Genomic DNA, 21,652 nt, shown 5'->3' on the forward strand with positions numbered 1-21,652 from the left:
AGAAGGCCTCAGAGTGGCTAGAAGCTGCCATGTGAATAAAAAGAGTGAATGGCTTGATCCATGCTTTTAAAGTTCCCTTTTTTGAGGCAGATTATATTTGGTTTTCCATCTCTAAATGTGTATTTTATTTCACTGTCTAAACCAAGGAATTAATTGTCTGATTTTTTTTTTTTTTTTTTTTTTTTTTTTTTTGGGTCTCACCAGCTTTTTGGAAAAGACAAGGGAAAGTGATGAGAGAAGGAAAACATTTGTTGACTACCCCCTACGTCCCTGGTATTTAAGGCACATCATCGTGGGTGGGCAGGTGGGGAGGGCGAGTGTGACATCCCCATTTTTCCCCACAGGAAACTGTGGCTTGGAGAGGTGAATACCTTGTCCTTGGTCATCGAGCTAGCCAAAGGGGCAGAGCCAAAATCTGAATTCAGGTCTGGCCTTGGTGCCCTCCACCACACAGACCCCAAACTTCTTTGATTTTATTTTTTATTTTTTTGCCCTTCTTTTTGCTTTCTCTTTGGAATCCCACCCCATTCATTTTATAATTCTCTTACCTACTACTTTGGATTCATTTCCTTTTCATGTGTTCTTCCCATAGGAAACAAGTGGAGAGGCCTCCCCTAGTTCTTGGCCTCAGACACGCCTTCTCCCTCGGGGTTATTTTCGGTCATTTAATCGACCGCAAGCTTCCCTCTTTCTTTGGTGAAAAAACACTGGAAACCCACCCTGCCCCTCCTGAGTCTGGGAAAATCAGGAGTGTGTCGGAGGGTGTGGCTTCGATGGGGGAGAGAGACGTACAGATTCCCTACGGTGGGAGCCTCTCCCTCCCCACCCGGCTTCCCTCCTGGGAGGAAACCCTGCGGACCCTTCCAGACCTTCCATTCAAGACTGCTGAGCAGTGGCGCTCTGCAATTTTTTTTTTTTTTTGTCTCTGTTCTTAGAAATAGTAATTGAGTAAAAATGTAAGTGAGCGGATGCCAAGGGGCAGGCGTCCAGGGTCAGGGTGAATTTCTCCATGCTGACTGTGATTCTGAACACTCGTTAAGTGGAGCCTGGCTCGTGCCAAGCGGCTCGAGGGCCATCCCTGTCACCTTGTGTGAACCGCCTCTCCATTCCAAGGAGATGTTGGGAGTGGCCGCAGGGAGTGCGGGGCCCGGTGGCGCCTCTGGCTTTCCTCCCTCCGTCTCTAACCTGGGTGTAGTTATCACTGTGTGTCCTGACACCCGTGCTTGGACTGGCAGCGCTGATGCTTCATCAGCTTTTACATCAAATCGCCTGGAGGAAGAAATAGTCCTTGCCCCTCACAGCCCATGTGGCTGCTGCGTAATTTTTCTCCCTTTAAGTTCACTCTCCCCAAAAATGTAGGTTAGGATGAGGTGAGCCTGCCTGAAGGTTTTTCTCCTGAGATAGAAGAATCCGGAAGATAAGCAGCCGAGATGGTCTCTCTATGAATAAATGGGTTAGAAGTCACGAAGGGAAATTCAGCTTCGTTCTTCAAGTATTTACCGAGCGCGATGCTTTTTGTTAGCTTGGTTCGGATTTAAAGATGGGCTTCTCAAAGTGTGGCCTGCATTTGTATGTCCCGAAGGGTCATCAGAAGCAGATTCCCTGACCTATCTCAGGCCTGAGGGGTCTGTACCTTTAAGAGGCAGCACAGGTGAGTCTGGCCTCACTAAGGGGAGGATGCTCTCATTCTGCTGGTCTGTTTACTCGAAGTCCTTCAGCTTGAAGGCTGCAGATCCAGTGGGGCCTCTGTTTGATCAGCCGGTCCTGCAAGTGTGAGACCCTGAATCCACAGCGTGGCTGGGTTTTCACCCAGTGCTCTCCATGTCCCCAAACGCATACAGATATCAAGGTAGATCTGTGGTTAACTACACTTCTCACACGCAACCCCTGCTCACCATTCACCGCAGAGGAGGCCCTGAATGTGCAAGCAAGTGATCACACGGCGGGTGGACGCCTAGTTGGGATGTTATGTACGGGAGTGAATGTCTCCATTCGAGTGTGGATCGGGAAGGGGAGTTTCGAAACTAATGTATAATGTGTACGTGATGCATAATTGATAATGTCTTAGTCAATGTATAACGTTTAATTCGCTGAGGTGGTGTTTGGTCAAAGCACTGCTGACCTCTTCGTGGCCTGAATCCTGTTCTGAGACATTCCATGGGGTAAGGATCTCGCCAACAATGGAATGTAAACTCTACTCTCTCAGCCAAACTCAGCCACAAGTAACTTCAGTTTTCTCTTTCCAAATAGTGTTTTTTTTTCAACCAGAGGTATTCGAGCAGGTGAAAATCTGACCCAGATATTAAAAAGAAAAAGTTAATGATAAATTACTTGGTATTTTCTTTGTGCAACCCTAGACCTCCTGTTATTTTGATGTTGTTTTGGAACCACCCAGTATTTTGATTCCAGCCATACGGTGTGGACATTATGTTAGTGTTTTTGACCATCAAACTAAAGAAGCAGCCAGTTCTTCTACATGGTCTGTATCACTAAACCAAAAACAAAAATTATTATTATTTTTTTATAAACATGCCCAGAAAGTGTCCTTGTGCCCCAAATGATTTCTCTGTTATTTCTACCAGTTTGAGAACTAGGTTGTGTGCTGTGTGGTGAAGGGTAAATGTAATAGTCAACTAACACCAGAGGAAGAGGCATTAACCACAGTGGGTACTTTATAGCCACCTAGTATTATACCGATCAGGCTTAATAACCACTGGAAAACATGAAGTTTAAAATATTAATATTATAAGAACTCTTATCACTTTGCAGATTTAAACAATGGGAAAAAAGCATTTTTCTATTGAAGTAGGAAGAGAATGACTGGTCATATTCACTCTACTTCCCAGCAAGCCTTCCATTAAAAGGTCTCTACATGCACTACAAATATAGATCGAGTTTTAAGATAAACGTCAAAAGCATGCAGAGATCGTGGGAAGACAGAGGTAAAGACAAGACATTCTTACGATACTGTCTTTCACTCCAGAGTGTTCATTGTCCGCTATGTAATAGGCATCCATCTAGGCACTAGTGATGCCATCAGTGAATAAAACAGCAGAAAACGTTGCCCTGGGAGAGCTTCACACTTTGGAGAAAGAAGATAGACAATTAGTTCAAAAGACGAGATAAGAATGGTAGAATTTGACCAATATGATAGAATTTGATCAATACGATAGAGCAGCTTTGGGGGAATGGGGAGGTGAGTTGTGATTTAAAGTAGGCTGGACGTGGAAGGGCTCATTAAGAGGGTGACATGGAAGCAGAGACTTGAAGGAGGGCGTAGGACAGCCTGAGACAATGTGGAGAAGAGCATTTCTGGGAGAGGAAGCAGTGGGTACCGTTCCTTCCACACTCAAGGATGATCAAAAGTATCCTAGGAGATGAGATGAGAGAGTTAATGATGGGTCAGGTAGGACCTTGGAGGCCACTGTAAAGTCTGTGGCTTTTCCTGTGCATAAAATGGGGAGAAGGGTGGTTCTAGCCAAGGGGTTCCTGTGGCTAAATTGGGAATAGTGCACAGGTGACCAAGGAGGAATACCCAGCCCAGTGAGCTGGACTTGGCAATGCATGGGAAAGGCACTTCACAGCTGCATTTCTAGGTGAATCTGCACCAAGAACTTCAACCAGACCTCCCTTGCGCTGAGTTCTTTCTTTAGCAGATAATTTGATAGGCACGCTACAAGTGGGTTCTGTATGTAGAATATGGTTTTTGGTTGTTTTTTTTTATTATTATTGTTTTAAATGAATACTCCTGAGTTATTGGAACCCACCCCCTTCCTTTCGGGAAAGAAGCTATCTTTGCACCCTTCTGTGTACGAAAATAACCTCTTGGGTCTCCCATCTTGTGCTAACAAGTGTAGAATGGCCGCTGTTGGAGGCTGTACTTGCTGTACTGCCTAGGCACGGCCACCCTTGATTCAGTGACCAGGGACACAAGGCACTAAACTCATAGGTGACCACGCTTGGCCTCGGAGAATGACAAACTGTCTCTCCCTGTGCGAAGTGAAAAGTTGGGCTGGGAAGGGTCTTTGGACCTGTCCAGCTGTGCCTCGTGCCTTTGCCTAAACTTTGAAATGAGGTCATAAGCCAGGGAATTTTATGTCCCTTATCAGTCAAAAAGCATTTCTCTTGGAAGAGACTTTGAATTCTAATTGTTAAGTCTTGAACAGCAAGACTTTACACTGGGATGTCGATTTGACTCCTTCGTCCATCTGTATAAGACATGTCTACCGAGTCTATAGTGCGTGCAGCTGCTGGGTGAAGTCGCCATTGGATGGAGGAATAGAGCATAGTCCCCGACTTCAGGAGAACTACAACTTCCTGAGGAGCTCAGGAAGACCAAACCAACCAAACCAAACCGAGAAGCTAGCACCTTGTGGCTGATTATTACTAAGCGTCTGAGAGGTCAGAAGAATTTCTGAACTTGCTTGAGAGAGGGCAAGGAAGGCTTCGTGGGGAAGGTGGTATTTGCTGCTTGAAAAGATGGCCTTTCGGATGATGGTTTGGCGGTCATCCAGTAGCCCTAGGAAGCTGCTTCAGTTTTCTGGAAGGAGATTTGCCCTTTCATGTCGTTTTCTTCCTCTGTGAGCTCGCATGACTACCGTCTTGATGAATCATGAGACAGCAGGAGCGCTTAGTGTAGTCTTTGAGAAATTGGATGTATTCCTACGGGAGAACCGCTCTGAAATACTGAGGCTGGAGAACAGGGCAAGATCATTATATCAAGTATTTGTTACTCAAAATTGTTACATTCAGGAGACATAATGGACCCATGGTGTATAAAATCCACTACACCACGATCTGCTGTTCTGTAATGGGACTCTGGACTATAACATTATTTTATAAGCTGAAAGTCACTAGAGCTTTTCTTCTTCATCTCAAAGGCATATCACAACGGTTGATCCCTCACTCATATACTGTGGATTTGTGGGTTGGCTGTAGCTCTGCTCCATGACATCTTCATTGCAGGACACAGGCTGAGGGGGCAGCATCGAACCCGGGCATGCTCACCTCCTGGCTGCACCTCAGGAGATTTGACAGTTATCCCCACCCCAATCCATTGGCCAAGCCTGATTTCAGTAGCACAACAAGAGGCACCAGAAAGGGTCCATGTGGCCATGGGCCCAGGGGAGAGGGACAGACCACATTTTGACCAAAATGGTACGGTCTACCACAGTGCAGGTGGAGGAGTTGGGGAAAGACAAAGATTTCACCCATGTTAAAAACTGTCTATGCTGTGGGTATGGCTTGGCTGGAGCCACACTCTTGCGTTATCTGTTGAATTATGAGGAGCTTTATAATGGATATTTACTGAATAATTAGTAGGTTGGCCTTATAAGACAGACATCAATGTCCTTCTCCTCCATTTTTACGTATGACTTGTTCCTCCAACCGAGACAAGTTTATTTGGTGTCAGAGGCACAGTTGGTAGTACTAGGTTTGGGAAGCAAGTCCTGATGTGTTATGTGAAATTTGTGTATGTCAGGGAAGCTCAGGCTTACCTCCAAAGCATGTACTCAGATCCCTTAGCCTTAGGGTCTCAGGTTGCCGCTGTGGTCCTCACATGCCCAGCAATATCTGGTAAATGTCCTTCATGGTAAGGATCCAGGCTAAGTTTCCATGAGACTATGAGTTTGAAGATGCTTAACTGTTTGCTAGAGGGACCATGACTTTCCTGTTTCTTATCTCTCTTGTGTGAGTTCCATGCCAATTGATTTAAACATCGTGTACCATGTGGTTCCCTAGAATTCTGTCTAACCTGAACCTTAGTCTCCTGACAGTGACCTGTCGGGTCGATGCCTTAGATTCAGGCTCCTTCTTGCTGTGTCCAGTGAGAAAACCGGAGAATGACCCCGCCTGGCTTGAGGCGTCTTCTGTACCACTCTCAGCCCAGGGGCAGCCATCCATCCCCTCCGAGCGCCCCCGAGCATGCTGGGTAACTCCGTGCTTTCAAGTTCATTGTCATCTCCACCGCCTATTCTTAGCAGCAGCAGATGCTGAGCTTTTCCATCCTGCTCTTGGGGTCAGCGGTGGGAAAGAGCAGAAAAAAATGAAAGCATTGTTTTGCCCCTGGCTGGACATCTGTATTTCTGAATTGCCCTGTTGTGTGGATGATGCAACCACTGGAGCTGTTTTGCTGAATGTGAACTTTGTCCACCGACTGAACTTTAAAATTGGTTTTGGATCCTTGTGAAATCCAAACGGTCAGACCACATTTTTCTAATCTTCAGTTGGATTGTATCTTTGCTCTGAAGCGGAGCTGATTCGTATGTGTTCGCCTTCACGGCAGGGGTTGCTTCTCTGTTTTCCTGGTCTGCGTTGCGTGTTTTCTCAAGGCTGCTACTTACCTCGTCCATTGTGTGTAGGCAGGAGAGCGGGAGGGCAGCTCCCTGCGGGAACTGCGGCCACTGTGGCTTCAGGGATGGTTTACTCAAGTGTTATTGTTAGGGAGAGAGCAGACTGGCTTTCAGAAACTAAACAGGGGAAGCACCGAGACCAGCTCACCCACCGGTATGCTGGGACCGCGGGCAAAGACTTGAACTTGGGCTTCAGATATCAAAGCACTCAGATCCTTTATTGGAAGCGTTGACCTTCAGGGCTGTGGTCTCTACTTGGGTGTTCTAGTGCTGGGATTCTCAACCTCACTGTGCATGAGAATCACCTGGGAGATATTTAACATACATTCAGGCCGAGGTCCACCTCCAGAAATTCTGAGTCAGTTGGTCTGGGGTGGGATCTGGCATCTTTAGTTTTAAAAAGCTTCCCAGGGCATTCTAATGTGCAGCCAGGTTTGAGAACCTCTGTTTTGGGGGTTTACATAACTTTTACTACTATGATTTTCTGTCTAGCTATCCGTGTTCGAATATGAGCGAACTTCTGCATGAAGAAAAGGCATATACCTGCTTGGGGGTATTGATAGATAAAAAGGGTGGATTCTGGCTTTCGTACTAATGAGATGAATAATAATGATACTGATAGCCATTAGTTATTGAATACTTAATGTTCAGCAACGCACTAATCTTTCTCTATTAGCCCTATAAGATAAACACTACTGTTATTCTCAGTTTTACAGATAAGGAAACCGAGACTTACGGACATCATGTAATTTCCCCACGGTCACACAGCTAATAAGTGGCAGAGCCAGAACTTGAACCTGGTCTGTCTGGTTCCAAAGCTCCAACTAATCGCTCCCCTAAGACGATAAACTTAAGTATACACAAGAATATTTGGGGTGATGGGATGAGGTGTCAGAAAAGGGGAATTCACTGAGTGAGAATAATATGTATCTGTATTTTAAAGAGATCATTCTTTTCTGAAAAAGGAAAAAAGGTATGTTTGGATGCTTTCTTTTTTCCTTTTAAATCCAGTATTTCTCTCCTAAAAACCTATGGAAATTCAAAGCAGGCAGCAGAACCCAAGGGCTTGAACACAGGTGTTGGAATTAGGCAGTGGCTTCTGAGTTTAGCTCATCTTTATTCTCTGGGTTCCCTGTTTGAAGAACGGAAATGGTTGCTTCTTATATGAACGGGTATGAAATATGCTGCATCCTTATATGATTCTCTTGTCCACACTGGATAATCACTGGACCGTGCAGTGTAAAATCCTGGTGTTTTTCTTTTTTTTTTTCTCCCTAGATAGGAACAACTGTTTTTTGGCTTTTTTTTTTTTGGCTAGTAAATCTGAGTTCTTGCTCAGACTACTGCATTAATCCTTTAATGCCTATTAAAAGATCAGAGTGGTTCCAGGCCAAGGCCCTAGAAATTCCATCTCCAGTTCCAGGCCTTCGTATGTCTCCTCATACATATGAAGGAATGTTGCAGATCAAGGCAGCCAATAAATATTTGTTAAATGTGGGAGAGAGTGAATTTTGCAAATATGGACCATAAGAGAAATAGCACCTTGCATATTGCTAAGGACTTCTTGGGAAATGAGTGATGTCTTAGTCCACTGGTCTGCTCCCAGTTTCTTCATGGGGCCACTTGGTCTGTTAGCCAACTCCTAATTCCTACCTGGGGAAAGTTTTTGTACTCGAAGCAAAGCAATATTAATAGGATTAAAAACATCTTATTATCCCCAACCTCTGTTTATATCTCTCAGCCTGGATGAAGGGATACTGACTTCTTCTTTACCGTCAGTAGCATTTTTCATGTTATAAGTTAGGAAAAATTCAGTCCCCGGGGGCACAGAAAGAACACGAGTGAAGCTGCCTGCCAGCCCGTATGAAAGCCAAGCCTATATTTGATGCATTCTTGTTGTGGGTGGTCCCACGGGGACACCTGGATCAACCCTTGCTCCCTCTGTGAGTTCGAAATGCTGTCCCTGGAGTTATAGTGGGACAGTTGGGCCTGTGTTCTTGGGTCCTCAGCCAGCCAGCACAAGTATTTTTAGGGTTCTTCTTGTTTCAATCCAATTTCTGCTTGAAACTTTAACACATGCAGGCTGCACCGAAACAACTTTTAAACTACTCTCTGGGTAGTGTAGGAGGGCTTGGATTAGTACTACAGCCTTTAAGCATTTTTATTTATTTATTTATTTTTTTGCTAAATATCCAACAGGCTGAACAGAGGAAAGTTAAGTCTAACCCTGGGGGGACCCCTGTTTAGTCATCTGTCTAGACAGACGAGTTCATATAATGGGCCTCTCTGTTTCTTTTGCTTTGTTATAACAGACGGTGGTCCCTTCCTTTCAACTTTGTGAGGATGTCAACCTTTGGTTTTTTGATCCCAGCCTACCACTGATAAGCCAAGAAAGTGACTCATACGTGAGCCAAAGATGACTCTTGAGGGTGATACTTAGTCTGTGATATAATAGACAGAAAATACAGGTTTTGCATAAAGGAGAATCCTGGGTAAAATCCTGACTGTGAAATATTGGGCAAGTCAGTTACCATCTCTGAACCTCATTTTTCTCTTCTCTAAAATGAGAATTGATTTTTAAAAATAACGCTTCTTAATGGTACTTAAAAAAAAAAAGAAATTAACACATAAAAATGCCTTGCATGTGGTAGGGAATGAATATATTTTTTATTCATTCATTCATTCATTCACTTATTTCAAGGTGATCAGTGAAGACTTTTCCTTGCTTTTGTATTCTGAGAACTATAGGAAAACCAGAAATTCCAACCCATGTTTTTAATATCAAGTTATACGTCGAGAAAAGCAAGTGATATATTTTTTTAAAGGCTAAGAAAAAATTAAAAGTGGTACCAACTTCTGTCAGAGGAAAATAATACTGAAGATATCATTTAAACACTGGTAAAAGTAAATAAGGCAGAATGATATTCTTTGTCTTATCAGGAGGGCTCAAAACTTTCAGAACCTGCCTAAAAGAACTCTGTGTGTTAGTAACTATTTCTACAACTAAGTGGTACATCTCTCTCTCTTGTTATTTCACTTTAATCCCTTCCTGGATTGTCCCTGAAAACAATGATGTGGAAAATACTGTTTTATTCAATTTAATTCAACAAATATTCACTGAGCATGTACTGCCTCAAGGGCTTGCTGCCTGAATCACAGGGGTGGATAAAAATGAGGAGAGTAGGGGTGGATCCCCCCAGAAGAGGCAGCACAGACAGCCCAGAGGAATGCACTGGGATCACATAACGTAGGTGTAAGTGGAGGCGCCCTATTTCTAGTTATGTAACCTTGGATAGGGCACACGCCCTCTTTAAGCCTCAGTTTCTTAGCTTCCACCAAAACGGGACAGTCATGGTGGCTATGTGACAGATGGCTCGCCCCTCAACACTTGTAGTGTTACTTTTGTCATTGTTCTTCCTCTTTTTATTGTTATTCTTATATTACCCCTGCCCTCAAGTAGCTTATAGCCTATTTGTGAAGACAAATGGATACACCCACTGCCCTACACAAAGCAGAACCATTAAAAAGTTGCTGAATGATATTTACAGGCCAAGGCCAATGGTAACACAAAGACAAGGTGACTGGGTAACGAGACCAACTTTTTAAAACATCCATCCATATCGTACACAGAATGATATGTGCCCCTGAGCAGCGAAGAGCCAGAGCCTCAGTATGAAAAGGGAAATAGGAAAGCCAGCATCTCCTTCAGCTGTTAAAGGACAGAAGCAAGTGATGTCTGTGTTGCTAGCAAAGCTTTTCTCATTTCAGAGTACAGCTCTTGACGTTTTCAGACACTGAGATTCCATTAGAACCCAGTGCTTTACGTGGCTTCGGATATGGTGTGTCTGAGTCATGTCTCTTTCAATACAACTGCAATCAATAAAAGAGCCCAGTAAAATGTGGTTAACCACACCCCCAATCAGCACTGTGATTCATTCAGTCTACTGCTTCCTCCCCCGCCCCCCATAGACTCTGTATTGAGGGAGGCTTACGCTTCTTCAAGTACAAAGAACAGAAAGGCCCACTCTTGTGCCGGTTGCCTGCCCCTCGTGTTGTCTGGCTTGCCCGCCTCCTGACCCCCGGGAAGCCCCGTCCTGTCCTGTGCCTTGGGTGACTGTGGCCAGAGAGGAACTCTGCCCAGGGTCATGGGTACACGGAATAGATGTCTCCAGAGGATGTGGCCTGAGGTCCCAGAAGGCCTTACTGAGTAAAAAATCTCGTCCTTTCTCTTACTGATACCACTGGCTTCCTCCTGTATCCTCTGTAAAGTGAATCTTGAGGCCCACAACGGCCATCAACCTCCTTCGTTTCAATTCCTTATGTATCTTGTAGTGTTTTTTCCTTCTTGCTTTTACGCACAAGGGACCTGAGGCAGCAGCAGGGGTTGTGAATGCACAGGGAGGCCAGAGGGGAGGGGAGGAAAGGAGGGTGGGAGCCAGACAGGTGTGCAAAGGACAGAGACAGCTGTCGCCTGCTTGCTGTTTGGACTCGGCCGTTACCTGCTGTAGCAGCGCGCTCCCAGGCCAGTGAAGCAAGAAGGGTGTCTGCCAGCTGTCATCGCAGAAGTCCTTGACCTTCCATCACCCACAGGGGAAATCGGGCCTCCCGCTCACCTTTAATTGTCAAAGCAAACCAAGAGAACGTGCTCCGTTTTCTTTATTCTTAGGAAAATGGTGCCCCTTTCTTTGTTCCCGCTCAAAGACTGCTTTGATATTTTTTCTCCAAGTTGCCATTTGGGAGGAGGTTTTATTTAAAAGTTCTGAGGTTAGATATTTGGAGAGTAGGATGAAGCCAGTTGAAAACGGTGTCCTTTTTGTGTTCTTAACCAAGGGAAGTTCAGTCCTGACCTCTGAATCAGTGAAGGCCAAAGTTTAAGTCACTGGCTTGTGATATAATCTAATTTTACCACTTTCCACTACTTGCTTCTAGTTAATAGAGAGAAAGGTGGACCTAAATATGTCTAACTACACGTATTTTACTTACTGGGGGAACCAGTTACCCTTTGCTAAGGATCTGTATCTAGTTTCTTTTATTCACACTTGGTGTTTGGTCCATAACAACAATGACAACAGCGACAAGAATAAGATTTATAATAAAAATATTTATCACTCACACGGATGTGGTGCTTCTTCTACCCCAGGTACCCTCCTAAGCACGTAGGGACATTGCCTCATTTGATCCTGGCAATAATGGATAGGCATTGTTATTTTTTTCCATTTCACGTAGGAGGAAACCAAGGCCGAGAGATAGATTAAATCACTCCCAAGATCAATAGCTAATAAGTGGAAGAGCCAAGGCGCCCCACCCCCCATATTTGCCACAGCCATATTATCACTCCCGTGAATTGAAGTTTGAGCTGATCACGTGACACAGAAGCAGCCACGTGGTGTAATGGTTAAGGGCATAAGTCCAGAATGAAAACTGCTTAGGCCTGTTTGTTTGGGGAAAGGCAGCGCACTCTGAAAGTAGAGTCCACCTGGCGTAAAATATAGAAACCATTTATATATGAGAAACCTATGCGCTACGTATATACGCGCAGCGCTCCTTCGGGTCTAAACTGAGAAGAGCAGTCAACGTGCCAAGTTCTCTTCAGGTGACTTTCTTAAACTAACCCCTTTGATCAGCAAACGGTACAAATGTTTAAAGAGTTGGAGGATTTTTGATATCTTTATTTGAATGGCACAAAGCAGCCAAATGTAGCCTGGCCCTGTGCTGCAGCCTATACGTGTCTGGATGCCAAGAAGCAACTGTGCTCTGCCTGGGACGCCGAGCATTGCAGACCTGTTACCTTGTAAGTGTAATATTTACCAGATTTTCGCTTCATCTGGAGATGAAGAGCGGAGCTGCCCTGAGTTGGGGAGCCTGCGGCTGCTGGGAAGGGAGCTCCGTGTGCAGAGGTATCCCTGAATGACCAGGGGGCTGGGAAGATGAACAGAGGTCTGCCAGAAACAAGCCCTTTCGCTGGCAACTGGGAGTCTAGGAAAAAATAACAGAAGCTACGACGTTGGGGTACCCATCAAACTCACAGTGCTGAGAGCGTTTGCTTTCACAGTCCTAGTTTATCCTCACATCTCTAGGCGATAGATGCTGTCTTGTCCCCATTTTAGAGATGGGCAAAGTGCGGTTTAGAGAAGTAACTGGATTGCCACATTGCTAGCTCTGTTCCAAGGTCTGTCTTTACTTTTACTTTAGTAAAGCTGGTTTAGATCAAAGGGTGATGGTGGCCAGGTGGGGCTGAATCGTTCCCTGTAGCCTCTCTTGATTCTCATTTCCGCTGACCTTCCCAACCTCCTTGCCAGGAAGGTGTCCCTCACATTTTACAGATGAGGAAACTGAGGCCTAGAAAGGTTAAGAGATGTGCCCAGGGCCAGCTTTTACGTGGCAAAGCCAAAGCAGAATCTGGGTCTGCTGAGTCCCAAACCTTAAATCTCCTCATGTTACAGCGCCAAGATTACAAACAAAACCCCATCCTAAAACTCTGGACGAGAACAGCTCTCTGTGGTGTTCCTAAATTTTGAGAAGGGCCTGGAGGCCGAGTTCCAGACAGTCTGTACTGAACCCTGTATGTCAATAAACAGAGCTAGTAAATGACATATTGTTATTGTGTGTGTGTGTGTGTGTGTGTGTGTCCATGCACACACAGCGGGGCAGTCGTGGGCTGGAGCAGGTGAGAATTATTTTCAAGTCGAAGAGATCAGCGGTTGCCAGATCAGCACATGTGTAATGAACCATACTTTACTTTCATCATCACTTCATCCGACGAGTAAATGGTGACAAGATCCCCAAGGTCAGGAAAAGGAGATGGTGAAAATTGCCTCTACTTCTTTCTGCCCTCCCCAGATGGGGGCTGCCACCGGGACCCTCGACACAGCTGTAATGTTGTTATTTTTCTCTTTTTGGCGGAGCGTTCTTGTGAAAATGAAGCCAGAGCATTGGAAGCAGCCCCCTGGCCGCACCTGAAGTGCTCAGGGCTGTCTTCCAATGAGGCTGGAGGTATAAACGGAAGAGGCAGCTCGCCCGGGGGCACCTTGCAAGAGCCCTTATTTGCTACTGCTCCCTTTGCTTTGGGGGATGATGCTTTGGTTGAATCTCAGCCCCAAAAGCAGTATTTTTAGCCGAAGGTGGAAAATTATAAAAGCAAAGGTGTGAAATGAAGCTCTCTGGTGAGTGTTGTCAGTGGAAGAACAGTCATCCCAGCATAGAGAAAGTTGCTCCAAGATCCGCGTCCAGACTCGGGGCCGGGGCCCTGCTTCACCGAGGCGCCGGCTCTCGCGAAACCCATGAAGGGACTAGCTTTAAGCCCTTGGTTTCACTTCTACGTTGAAGTAGGTAGGCAGGTTTTTTTCTCTGCGGAAGTTCAGAGTTTTTCTCTACCGGCTTCACAGTGCTACTGTGTCCTGTGTTGGACATTTGGTCACAGGAACTGAATCCAAAGGATGATTTTCCATCATTTCAATTTCTTTTTTTGGGGGGTGTGGTATAAATACAACAGACCTTGGTTATGCTACTATTTTCTTGAGTAGGTTTTGTTCCATGAGTGGATTTGGTCTATACATTCCCTTTTCTGATTCGGTTTTGGTATCTCGGTTATACTGCCTGTGTAAGTGAGTTGAGGTATCTCCCCATTTCTTTCTCTGGGATAGTTTGCATAGATTGGAATGATATGTTTCCTAAAAGTCTAGTGAGATTCCTTTGTACAACTGCCTGGGACTAGTATTTCTTTGTAGGACCTTACATAATGATATTATTTTTTTAACATTTATATGCATTTTCATCCTTCTAATTTCTTTCGTTTTCCTCATTTTTTTTTTAGTTTTTTTTTAATTGAAGTATAGTTGATTTACAACGTTGTGTTTCTGGTGTACAGCAAAGTGATTCAGTTATACATATATATTCGTTTTCATATTCTTTTCCATTATGGTTCATTATAGGATATTGAATTTAATTCCCTGTGCTATAGAGTAGGGCCTTGTTGTTTATCCGTTTCATGTATAATAGTTTGCGTCTACTAATCCTAAACTCCTAATCCAACCCTCTCCCACCCAAAAATACGGAACGCTTCACGAATTTGTGTGTCATCCTTGCACAGAGACCATGCTAATCTTCTCTGTATCACATTCCAATGTTAGTATACGTGCGGCCGAGGGAAGCACTCCCCACTCTTAATGGATGTACTATTTACATACAGCAAAATGCACAGATCTTAAGTGTGCAACTTGATGAGTTTTGACAAAAATATACCTTCGACACAATCTTGAAGCAGAAGAGAGGGGAGTAACTTGCCTGCAGTGAAACAGCCAGTGTATAGGGAAAGGAGTCAGGATTAGGAAAAGGAGGATGAAAGTTCCCAACTCCTGCTCCCAATATAATGCTAAGATCATCTTCAAATACCATCTCTAGTTTCCTCAGGAGCACAGACAGGTCTTTAACGGGCTTTCCTTTCCAAGCTCTGGTGGTATATGGAGCTATGATGTGCTCTTTCTCTTTTGATCCCTCATCTCACTTTTTGCAAATAAATATTTATGGGGGCCAGGAGGTTGTCATATGACACAAGCCTACTGTAAATTGTTTTTAGAGTCTTCTTGGAGATAACTGGGTGGTTTTTTTTTTTAACATCTTTATTGGAGTATAATTGCTTTACAATGGTGTGTTAGTTTCTGCTTTACAACAAAGTGAATCAGCTATCCATATACCTATGTCCCCATATCTCCTCCCTCTTGCGTCTCCCTCCCACCCTCCCTATCCCACCCCTCTAGGTGGTCACAAAGCACCGAGCTGATCTCCCTGTGCTATGCAGCTGCTTCCCACTAGCTATCTATTTTACATTTGGTAGTGTATATATGTTCATGACACTCTCTCACTTTGTCACAGCTTACCCTTCCCCCTCCCCTAACTGGGTTTTTTAATCAAACACTACATGGTTAGGAAAAGTCTCAAGGAGAAATAAAATGCAAAAGGAAAGGCAATTCCCAATCAAGAGGAAAGAAAACTATGTGATAGAGCCTTAAACTTGGGGATTCTGCCCTGGGCTATTACAGGAGAGCTGTGGAGCTGGATTTATGATCTAAACAGAGGGTTCAACAGGAAGCCTAGCAGCACAGATGCACCCACATTTAGACAGGGTATCGAACTGCTGTTTTGTGGCTGTATAGTCCTCCTAGGATTTGTAAGTGATCTTTTAGGAAAGTTGAAACTGCAAGGTGGGAAAGCATGTGCCTTTTTAAAAAAGTGTATCATCTATTGTAAATATGAATCTACATTAAGAAAAACACAAGAATGTTTTGAAATGCAGGAACAAGATTGCTCTTTTGACCTTCAGAGGTCCCTTTTCTGTTTGATGGGAAAGCAGGTGACATGGGGGTGGGGAGGGAGTCACAGGCTTTCAGTGTCACACAGGCTCCTATTGGCTTTAGAGGAGGTAGGAATTCTTACTAAGAAGTGGCAGCCCTTGCATAAACCGTTTATCCCTTTAACCGTGATGTCTGGGAGTTTTTCACCAAAGAATTTTAACACAGCTACCTGTCAGAGGATTCGCCATATTTGGTAATATGTCCTATGAGTCAGGTTTCAAGGTTTCAAGGAGTTAGAAGTCGCAACAAGATTAACCACAAACTTCTGAAGAAGAACTTTCCATGAAACACATTTTCAAGTAAGAAATGTTGCCTTTGGATTTCCCAACCTAAAAAGGTAGAGCGTAAACACACACTGACCAAAAAGTACCACATTCTGGAGCCTCCCAAAAATTGTGAAATGACACAAGAATGCCTTTCCTCCACCCTTTCCTTCATTTTGGCCTCACAGTTTGTCATGCATGGCGATTTTGTGGTGGGGTGACATTTCTGTAGAGATGAGATATAGGGAAAGTTTATTTAAGGTTTATTTAAATAATATAAAGTAATTCACAGGGTTTTTTTCCCCCCTCCTCCTCCAGAACATCTTGATTCATTTTTAAAAAATGAAAAAAAAAAAGGAATTACATAGCATAAGTGTTTTGAATGCATTGCATATGTGTCTTATTTTTAGTGACAGTGTATTGTCATTTATTATTTTATAGGGTTAGAAGTTATCATCTTTTTCACGTAGATAATTTAAATTGCTATGTATGTTGGAATAGAGTCAGGATAACTTGACATGGAAAAGGCATTAGCAGGTGTGTGGTCTATTTGCCAAGCTGAGAAAAGTAAGTATGTTAAATACTCTGCTATGTGTTATAAGCAAGATTGTGTGTAAATGGGTTTATCTTACCTTATGAAGTGAAGTACTAAAAGTAGTCATTGTATTGATAAGTCACTTTCACTCCGGCGCCACGACTTACTGGCTATGTGACCTTAGATAAATTATGTAATCCTCCTAAGCCTCAGTCTCCTCGTCTGCAAAATGGGAATGAAAAGAGTGTCTACCTTGTCGAGTCTTTGTGAGGCTTAAATCAGATAATGCAGGTAGGACTCTGAGCTGCTGCTGTTATTTTTGACGTATTACATATTGAGAGGCAGACTTTCCAGGCAGTGGATTTACCATGCATTTGCTTCACCTCATTCTTCCTTAAGCTCGGGGCTGTGGACAGTCTTTCACATGCCTGGGGTCTGGCCACAAAGGGACAGAAGGCAAAACTCAAATCTGTTGGTTAAAACTCAGCTTGGAGGATGACCTGTAGGGGGTTCAGGGAAGCCAGGGAAACAGATGAGGGTTGGCTACGGGTGCTTCGGAGGCTGCCCATGTGCACGTGGAGGTCCTGGGCACGTATGGCTCATTGGACTGATGACACCGTGATCTCACAGCCCCCCGAGAGTGGCTCAAATTCTGTGCACTGTAACCTGAATGGACCCTTCCCAAGTCTGAGGCGATGTGATGAGTGGAAAGAACACCTGTTGGGAGTCAGGATTTGGGTTCGATAATCCACTTACCAGTGTTTTCTGATCACTAACTCTGAGCCTCAGTGTCCTTATCTGCAAAGTCGGAGATCAGCCTCAAAAGTTGTTTCCGGGGGATGAGATGAGCTTGTGTCAGCAAATGCTTGTTGTCTTCGAGTGACCTCTGGGGAAGTGTGGCTAGTACATTCGTCTTCAGTGACAGTGTCAGAATGGCTGTCATCAAAAAGACAGCAAATAGCGAGTGTAGACGAGGATGTGGAGAAAAGGGAACCCTTGTGCACCGTTGGTGGGAATGTAAATTGGTGCAGTCAGTGTAGAAAACAGTATGGAGATTCCTCAAAAAATTAAAAATAAAACTACTATATAATCCAGCAACTTCACTTCTGGGTATTTGGCTGGGGAAAACAAAAACATTAATTTGAAAAAAATATACGCACCCCTGTGTTTATTGCAGCGTTATTCACAATAGCCAAGATAAGGAGGCAACCTAGTTGTTTATCGACAGACGAACAGAAAAAGATGATGTGGTATATATACAATGGAATGTTACTCAGCCACCAAAAGAGTGAAATTGTGCCATTTGTCACAACATGGATGGACCTGTAGCGTATTATGCTAAGTGAAATAAGTCAGACAGACAAATACCATATGATTTCACTAAAAAGCAAAACAAATGAGCAAACAACAAAACAGAAACTTGACTCATAGGTTCAGAGAACAAACAGGTGGTTGCCAGAGGGGAGAAGGGTGGGGAGATAAGTGAAGTAGGTGAGGAAGACCAAGAGGTACAGACTACCAGTTGTAAAATAAATGAGTCATGGGATATAATTTACAGCATAGGGAATATTGTCAATTATATTATAACTTTGTGTGGTGACAGGTGGTAATGAGACTTATCATGGTGATTATTTTGCAATGTATAAAAATGTTGAAACACTATGTTCTACACCTGCAACTAATATAAAATTGTAGGTCAATTATACTTCAATTTAAAAAGTTATTAAAAAAGAATAAGTGTAAATACAGTCATGCCACCTTGCCCTTATGAATCACTTTGCATTTAACAAAGCCCGTTCGCATACATCACCATATTTGAGCCTGACCAGAGCCCTGTAAAGTGGTCACCCAGCTCCCAAGGCACAGAGAGGTTCAAGACAACACAGCTTCAGAGGTAAATGGGAATTCTTACCAAGAAGTGATAGTCCTGGGTGTAAACCCTTCATCCCTTTAACCATGAGATTTGGGAGTTTTTTACAGAAGGGTTCTAGCACAACCGCATGTCAAGACAAAGACCAGTCTCCTCACTTAGCTGCAACAGACAATGTTGGATCAAGAGCTAGAAAATCGCACACAAAACGTATGCTTGACTTATAAGGAGCCGAGGAGAAGGGCAGAAACATAGACCTCATATCTCGCCTTCAAAACCTAAATGAAGCTTTTCAGAAGCTCAGCCTCTGAACCCTCAGTGCTATCTGGTTCCTGCCCCATCTTTCCTCTTTGAGGAAAGTTGAAGATTCAAAGGGCTAGAACCAGACTTGTCTAATAAGCCTCAGCACAGTGTCACACGTCGTCCGGGGGTTCACATTTCAAAGGTCATCTGGTTCTGTTATCGCTCCTTGAATCTTGTCCTAAGATTCTGGCTGTTGCCAGGAAAGTTCCTGACTCCTTTTGTGTATGGTTCTGACACTTAGAAGGCTCATCATTTACTGAGCTTTGGCTGGAAACTTCCACCCACTGGTCTTTGAAGAACTTCAGAAGGAGCCTTTATTGGGAAGAGAGGGGCCATGGAGCAGTAGAAAGGTTGTGGACTTGGGGTCAGATAGACTTGGTTTGCGATTTCCAGCCACTTCTCTGTTCTGGCTGCACGCACGAGTGACTTGCCTGCTCTAAACTCAGTCTGTTCATTTGTACAACAAGTGGTGGGTGATGGAAATTATCTAGCTCATAGCAGACACTGTCAATAAGACAGCAATTGTACAAGAGCATATACATGAGATGCCATTAAGGTTAAAACTGAGATTATATCCAAGAAAGCATGTTGTAAATTGCCTGTAAATGTGAGTACTTTCAATAGTAATATCCCTTGAAGTCTCCTTTTACACCTGGTTTTATGTGAGTGAGCCAATGGGTCTACAAATCTAGTGACCCCAGAGTGGTTTTCTAAGACGTGTCCTGTTGAGTTGGGCTCACGTGTGCCCATAAGTTCCTGAGGTTGATAGTTATAAACTGAGGAACAGAGGCAGAGCCAAGGACTGTGATGGTTTGTTTGACTCTGTAAAGGCAGAGAAAACGTCTCCCATCCACAGAGTGTCAGATACTGCTGCAATTTTGACGTATGTGACCTTTTTTTTGTTCCTGGTTAGGAGAGTCTTCCTGGCATAGGACTCTGAGAGTAGGTGCAGGCTTTTTTTTGGGGGGTGGGGAGGTGGGAGGGGAGGAGGACAGGAATGTGTTGCAATTTTATTTTATTTTTTAAAATTTAATTTAATTTTTATTTTATATTGGAGTAGAGTTGATTTACCATGTTGTGTTAGTTTCAGGTATATAGCAAAATTATTTTTTGCTTATATTATATATACATATATCCATTCTTTTTCAGATTCTTTTCCCATATAGGTTATTACAGAATATTGAGTAGAGTTCCCTGTGCTGTACAGTAGGTCCTTGTTGATTATCTATTTTTTTTTTTTTTTTTGTGGTATGCGGGCCTCCCTCTGCTGTGGCCTCTCCCGTTGCGGAGCACAGGCTCCGGACGCGCAGGCCCAGCGGCCACGGCTCACGGGCCCAGCCGCTCCGCGGCATGTGGGATCTTCCCAGACCGGGGCGCGAACCCGGTTCCCCCGCATCGGCAGGCGGACGCGCAACCACTGCGCCACCAGGGAAGCCAAGCCCTCTATTTTATATATAGCAGTGTGCATATGTTCATCCCGAACTCCTAATTTATCCCTCCCTCTCTGACCACCTTTCCCCTTTGATAACCTTAAGTTTGTGTTCGAAGTCTGTGAGTCTGTTTCTGTTTTGTAAATAAGTTCATTTGTATCATTTTTTTTAGATTCCACATATAAGGGATATCATATGATGTTCATCTTTGTCTGGTTTCCTTCACTTAGTATGATAATCTCTAGGTCTATTCATGTTGCTGCAAATAGGATTCTCTTAAAGGCAGAGAAAATTCCTGCCATCCACAGGGTTTCAGGTACCCCTGCTGTTTGGACATATGTGAGCTTTTCTTTGTTCCTGGTTAGGAGAGTCTTCCTGGCACGGGACTCTGAGAGTAGGTGCAGCCTTTCTTCTTTTACTCTCGGTGGTCTGTTAATAATATAAGCTTACCTTTCCTGAGCACTCACTGTGTCCATAGTCACTGCCTTAGTTAACCCTTACAGCGATTCTTAGAGGCAAGAGTTGGTCTTGTCACACATTAAAGGTAAATGAATCTGAGTCTTTGCTCTCATGCTGTCATCTGTCAGGTACACATCTAAAGAGAGAGCTATCATACACAATAGGAGAAGTGTTGTCCGGCCCAAAGAAGGGACAGGTTGCTTCTGCCCTGGAAGAGCTGGAAATTCTTCTGATAAGCGGGGAAACTGGGCTGGACCTTCAAGAATGAGTAGAATTTGCCAAATGTAAAGAAGCGGTTTCTAGGTGAAGGCTTCACGTGGTATGGGCGTGGTGGTGTGTCAGCACTTGGCATGTTTGGAGATTGGAAGTCATGTGGTGCATTTAGGGCTTCGGTCAGAATCCACTGTGGTGGGTGTCGGGGGGAGGGGACACGGCCGCAGAGATGGTGACGTGCCCGTGAAGTTAGAAATGTAGGTTGGGATCACAGGGGGCGAAGCAAGATACGTCTTGAAGTTGTCTCTTTATTTGAAAATTGTCAAGACTTTTCACAGCTTAGAGTTTACGAGAGAGAAAAGGATGGCTGAGAATAAAAGTGGGCTTGCTTTGTACCATGGTGTCTGTGTTGCTAGAAAGGGCAGGCCAAGCTTCTTAATCTTGAATCCCCGTAACCTCAAGAGTAGCCAGGGACTCTCCCAGCCTTAGAGTCTAGTCCAAGCCCAACATCCTTTTAGACGTGAGGAAACTGAGTCCTGGAGAGGTTTCTGCTGCCCCATAGTGAGATGTACCAAGAGATCGTACCGCCCTGCCCTCTTCAGGCTCACGTCTGACAAGCCCCTCCCATATTGTGCATTTTATTTTATTTTTAATTTTTTGCCTTTTAATCCTCTAATTTTTTTTGGATTATAGTTGCTTTACAATGTTGTATTAGTTTGTTCTGTATAGCAAAGTGAAGCAGTTATACAGATACATCTACCTACTCCTTTTGCAAATCAAAACGACAGTGAGGTATCACCTCACACTGGTAGGAATGGCCATCATCAAAAAATCTACAAACAATAAATGCTGGAGAGGGTGTGAGGAAAAGGGAAC

General features: G+C 44.0%; 1 protein-coding gene and 1 non-coding gene across 4 annotated transcripts in view; one reads left to right on the forward strand and one right to left on the reverse strand.

Annotated features, from left to right (window-relative positions):
* The window catches only part of TGFB2 (transforming growth factor beta 2), a 91,596-nt gene that overhangs the window by 16,758 nt on the left and 53,186 nt on the right, over positions 1–21,652 (forward strand). The window lies entirely within an intron of this gene.
* LOC112066706 (U6 spliceosomal RNA) lies at positions 14,398–14,506 on the reverse strand. The gene has a single exon (XR_002892815.1). It is a non-coding gene; the product is annotated as a U6 spliceosomal RNA (small nuclear RNA).

Source organism: Physeter macrocephalus, chromosome 4 (assembly GCF_002837175.3).
Source record: "Physeter macrocephalus isolate SW-GA chromosome 4, ASM283717v5, whole genome shotgun sequence".
NCBI classification, from domain to species: domain Eukaryota; kingdom Metazoa; phylum Chordata; class Mammalia; order Artiodactyla; family Physeteridae; genus Physeter; species Physeter macrocephalus.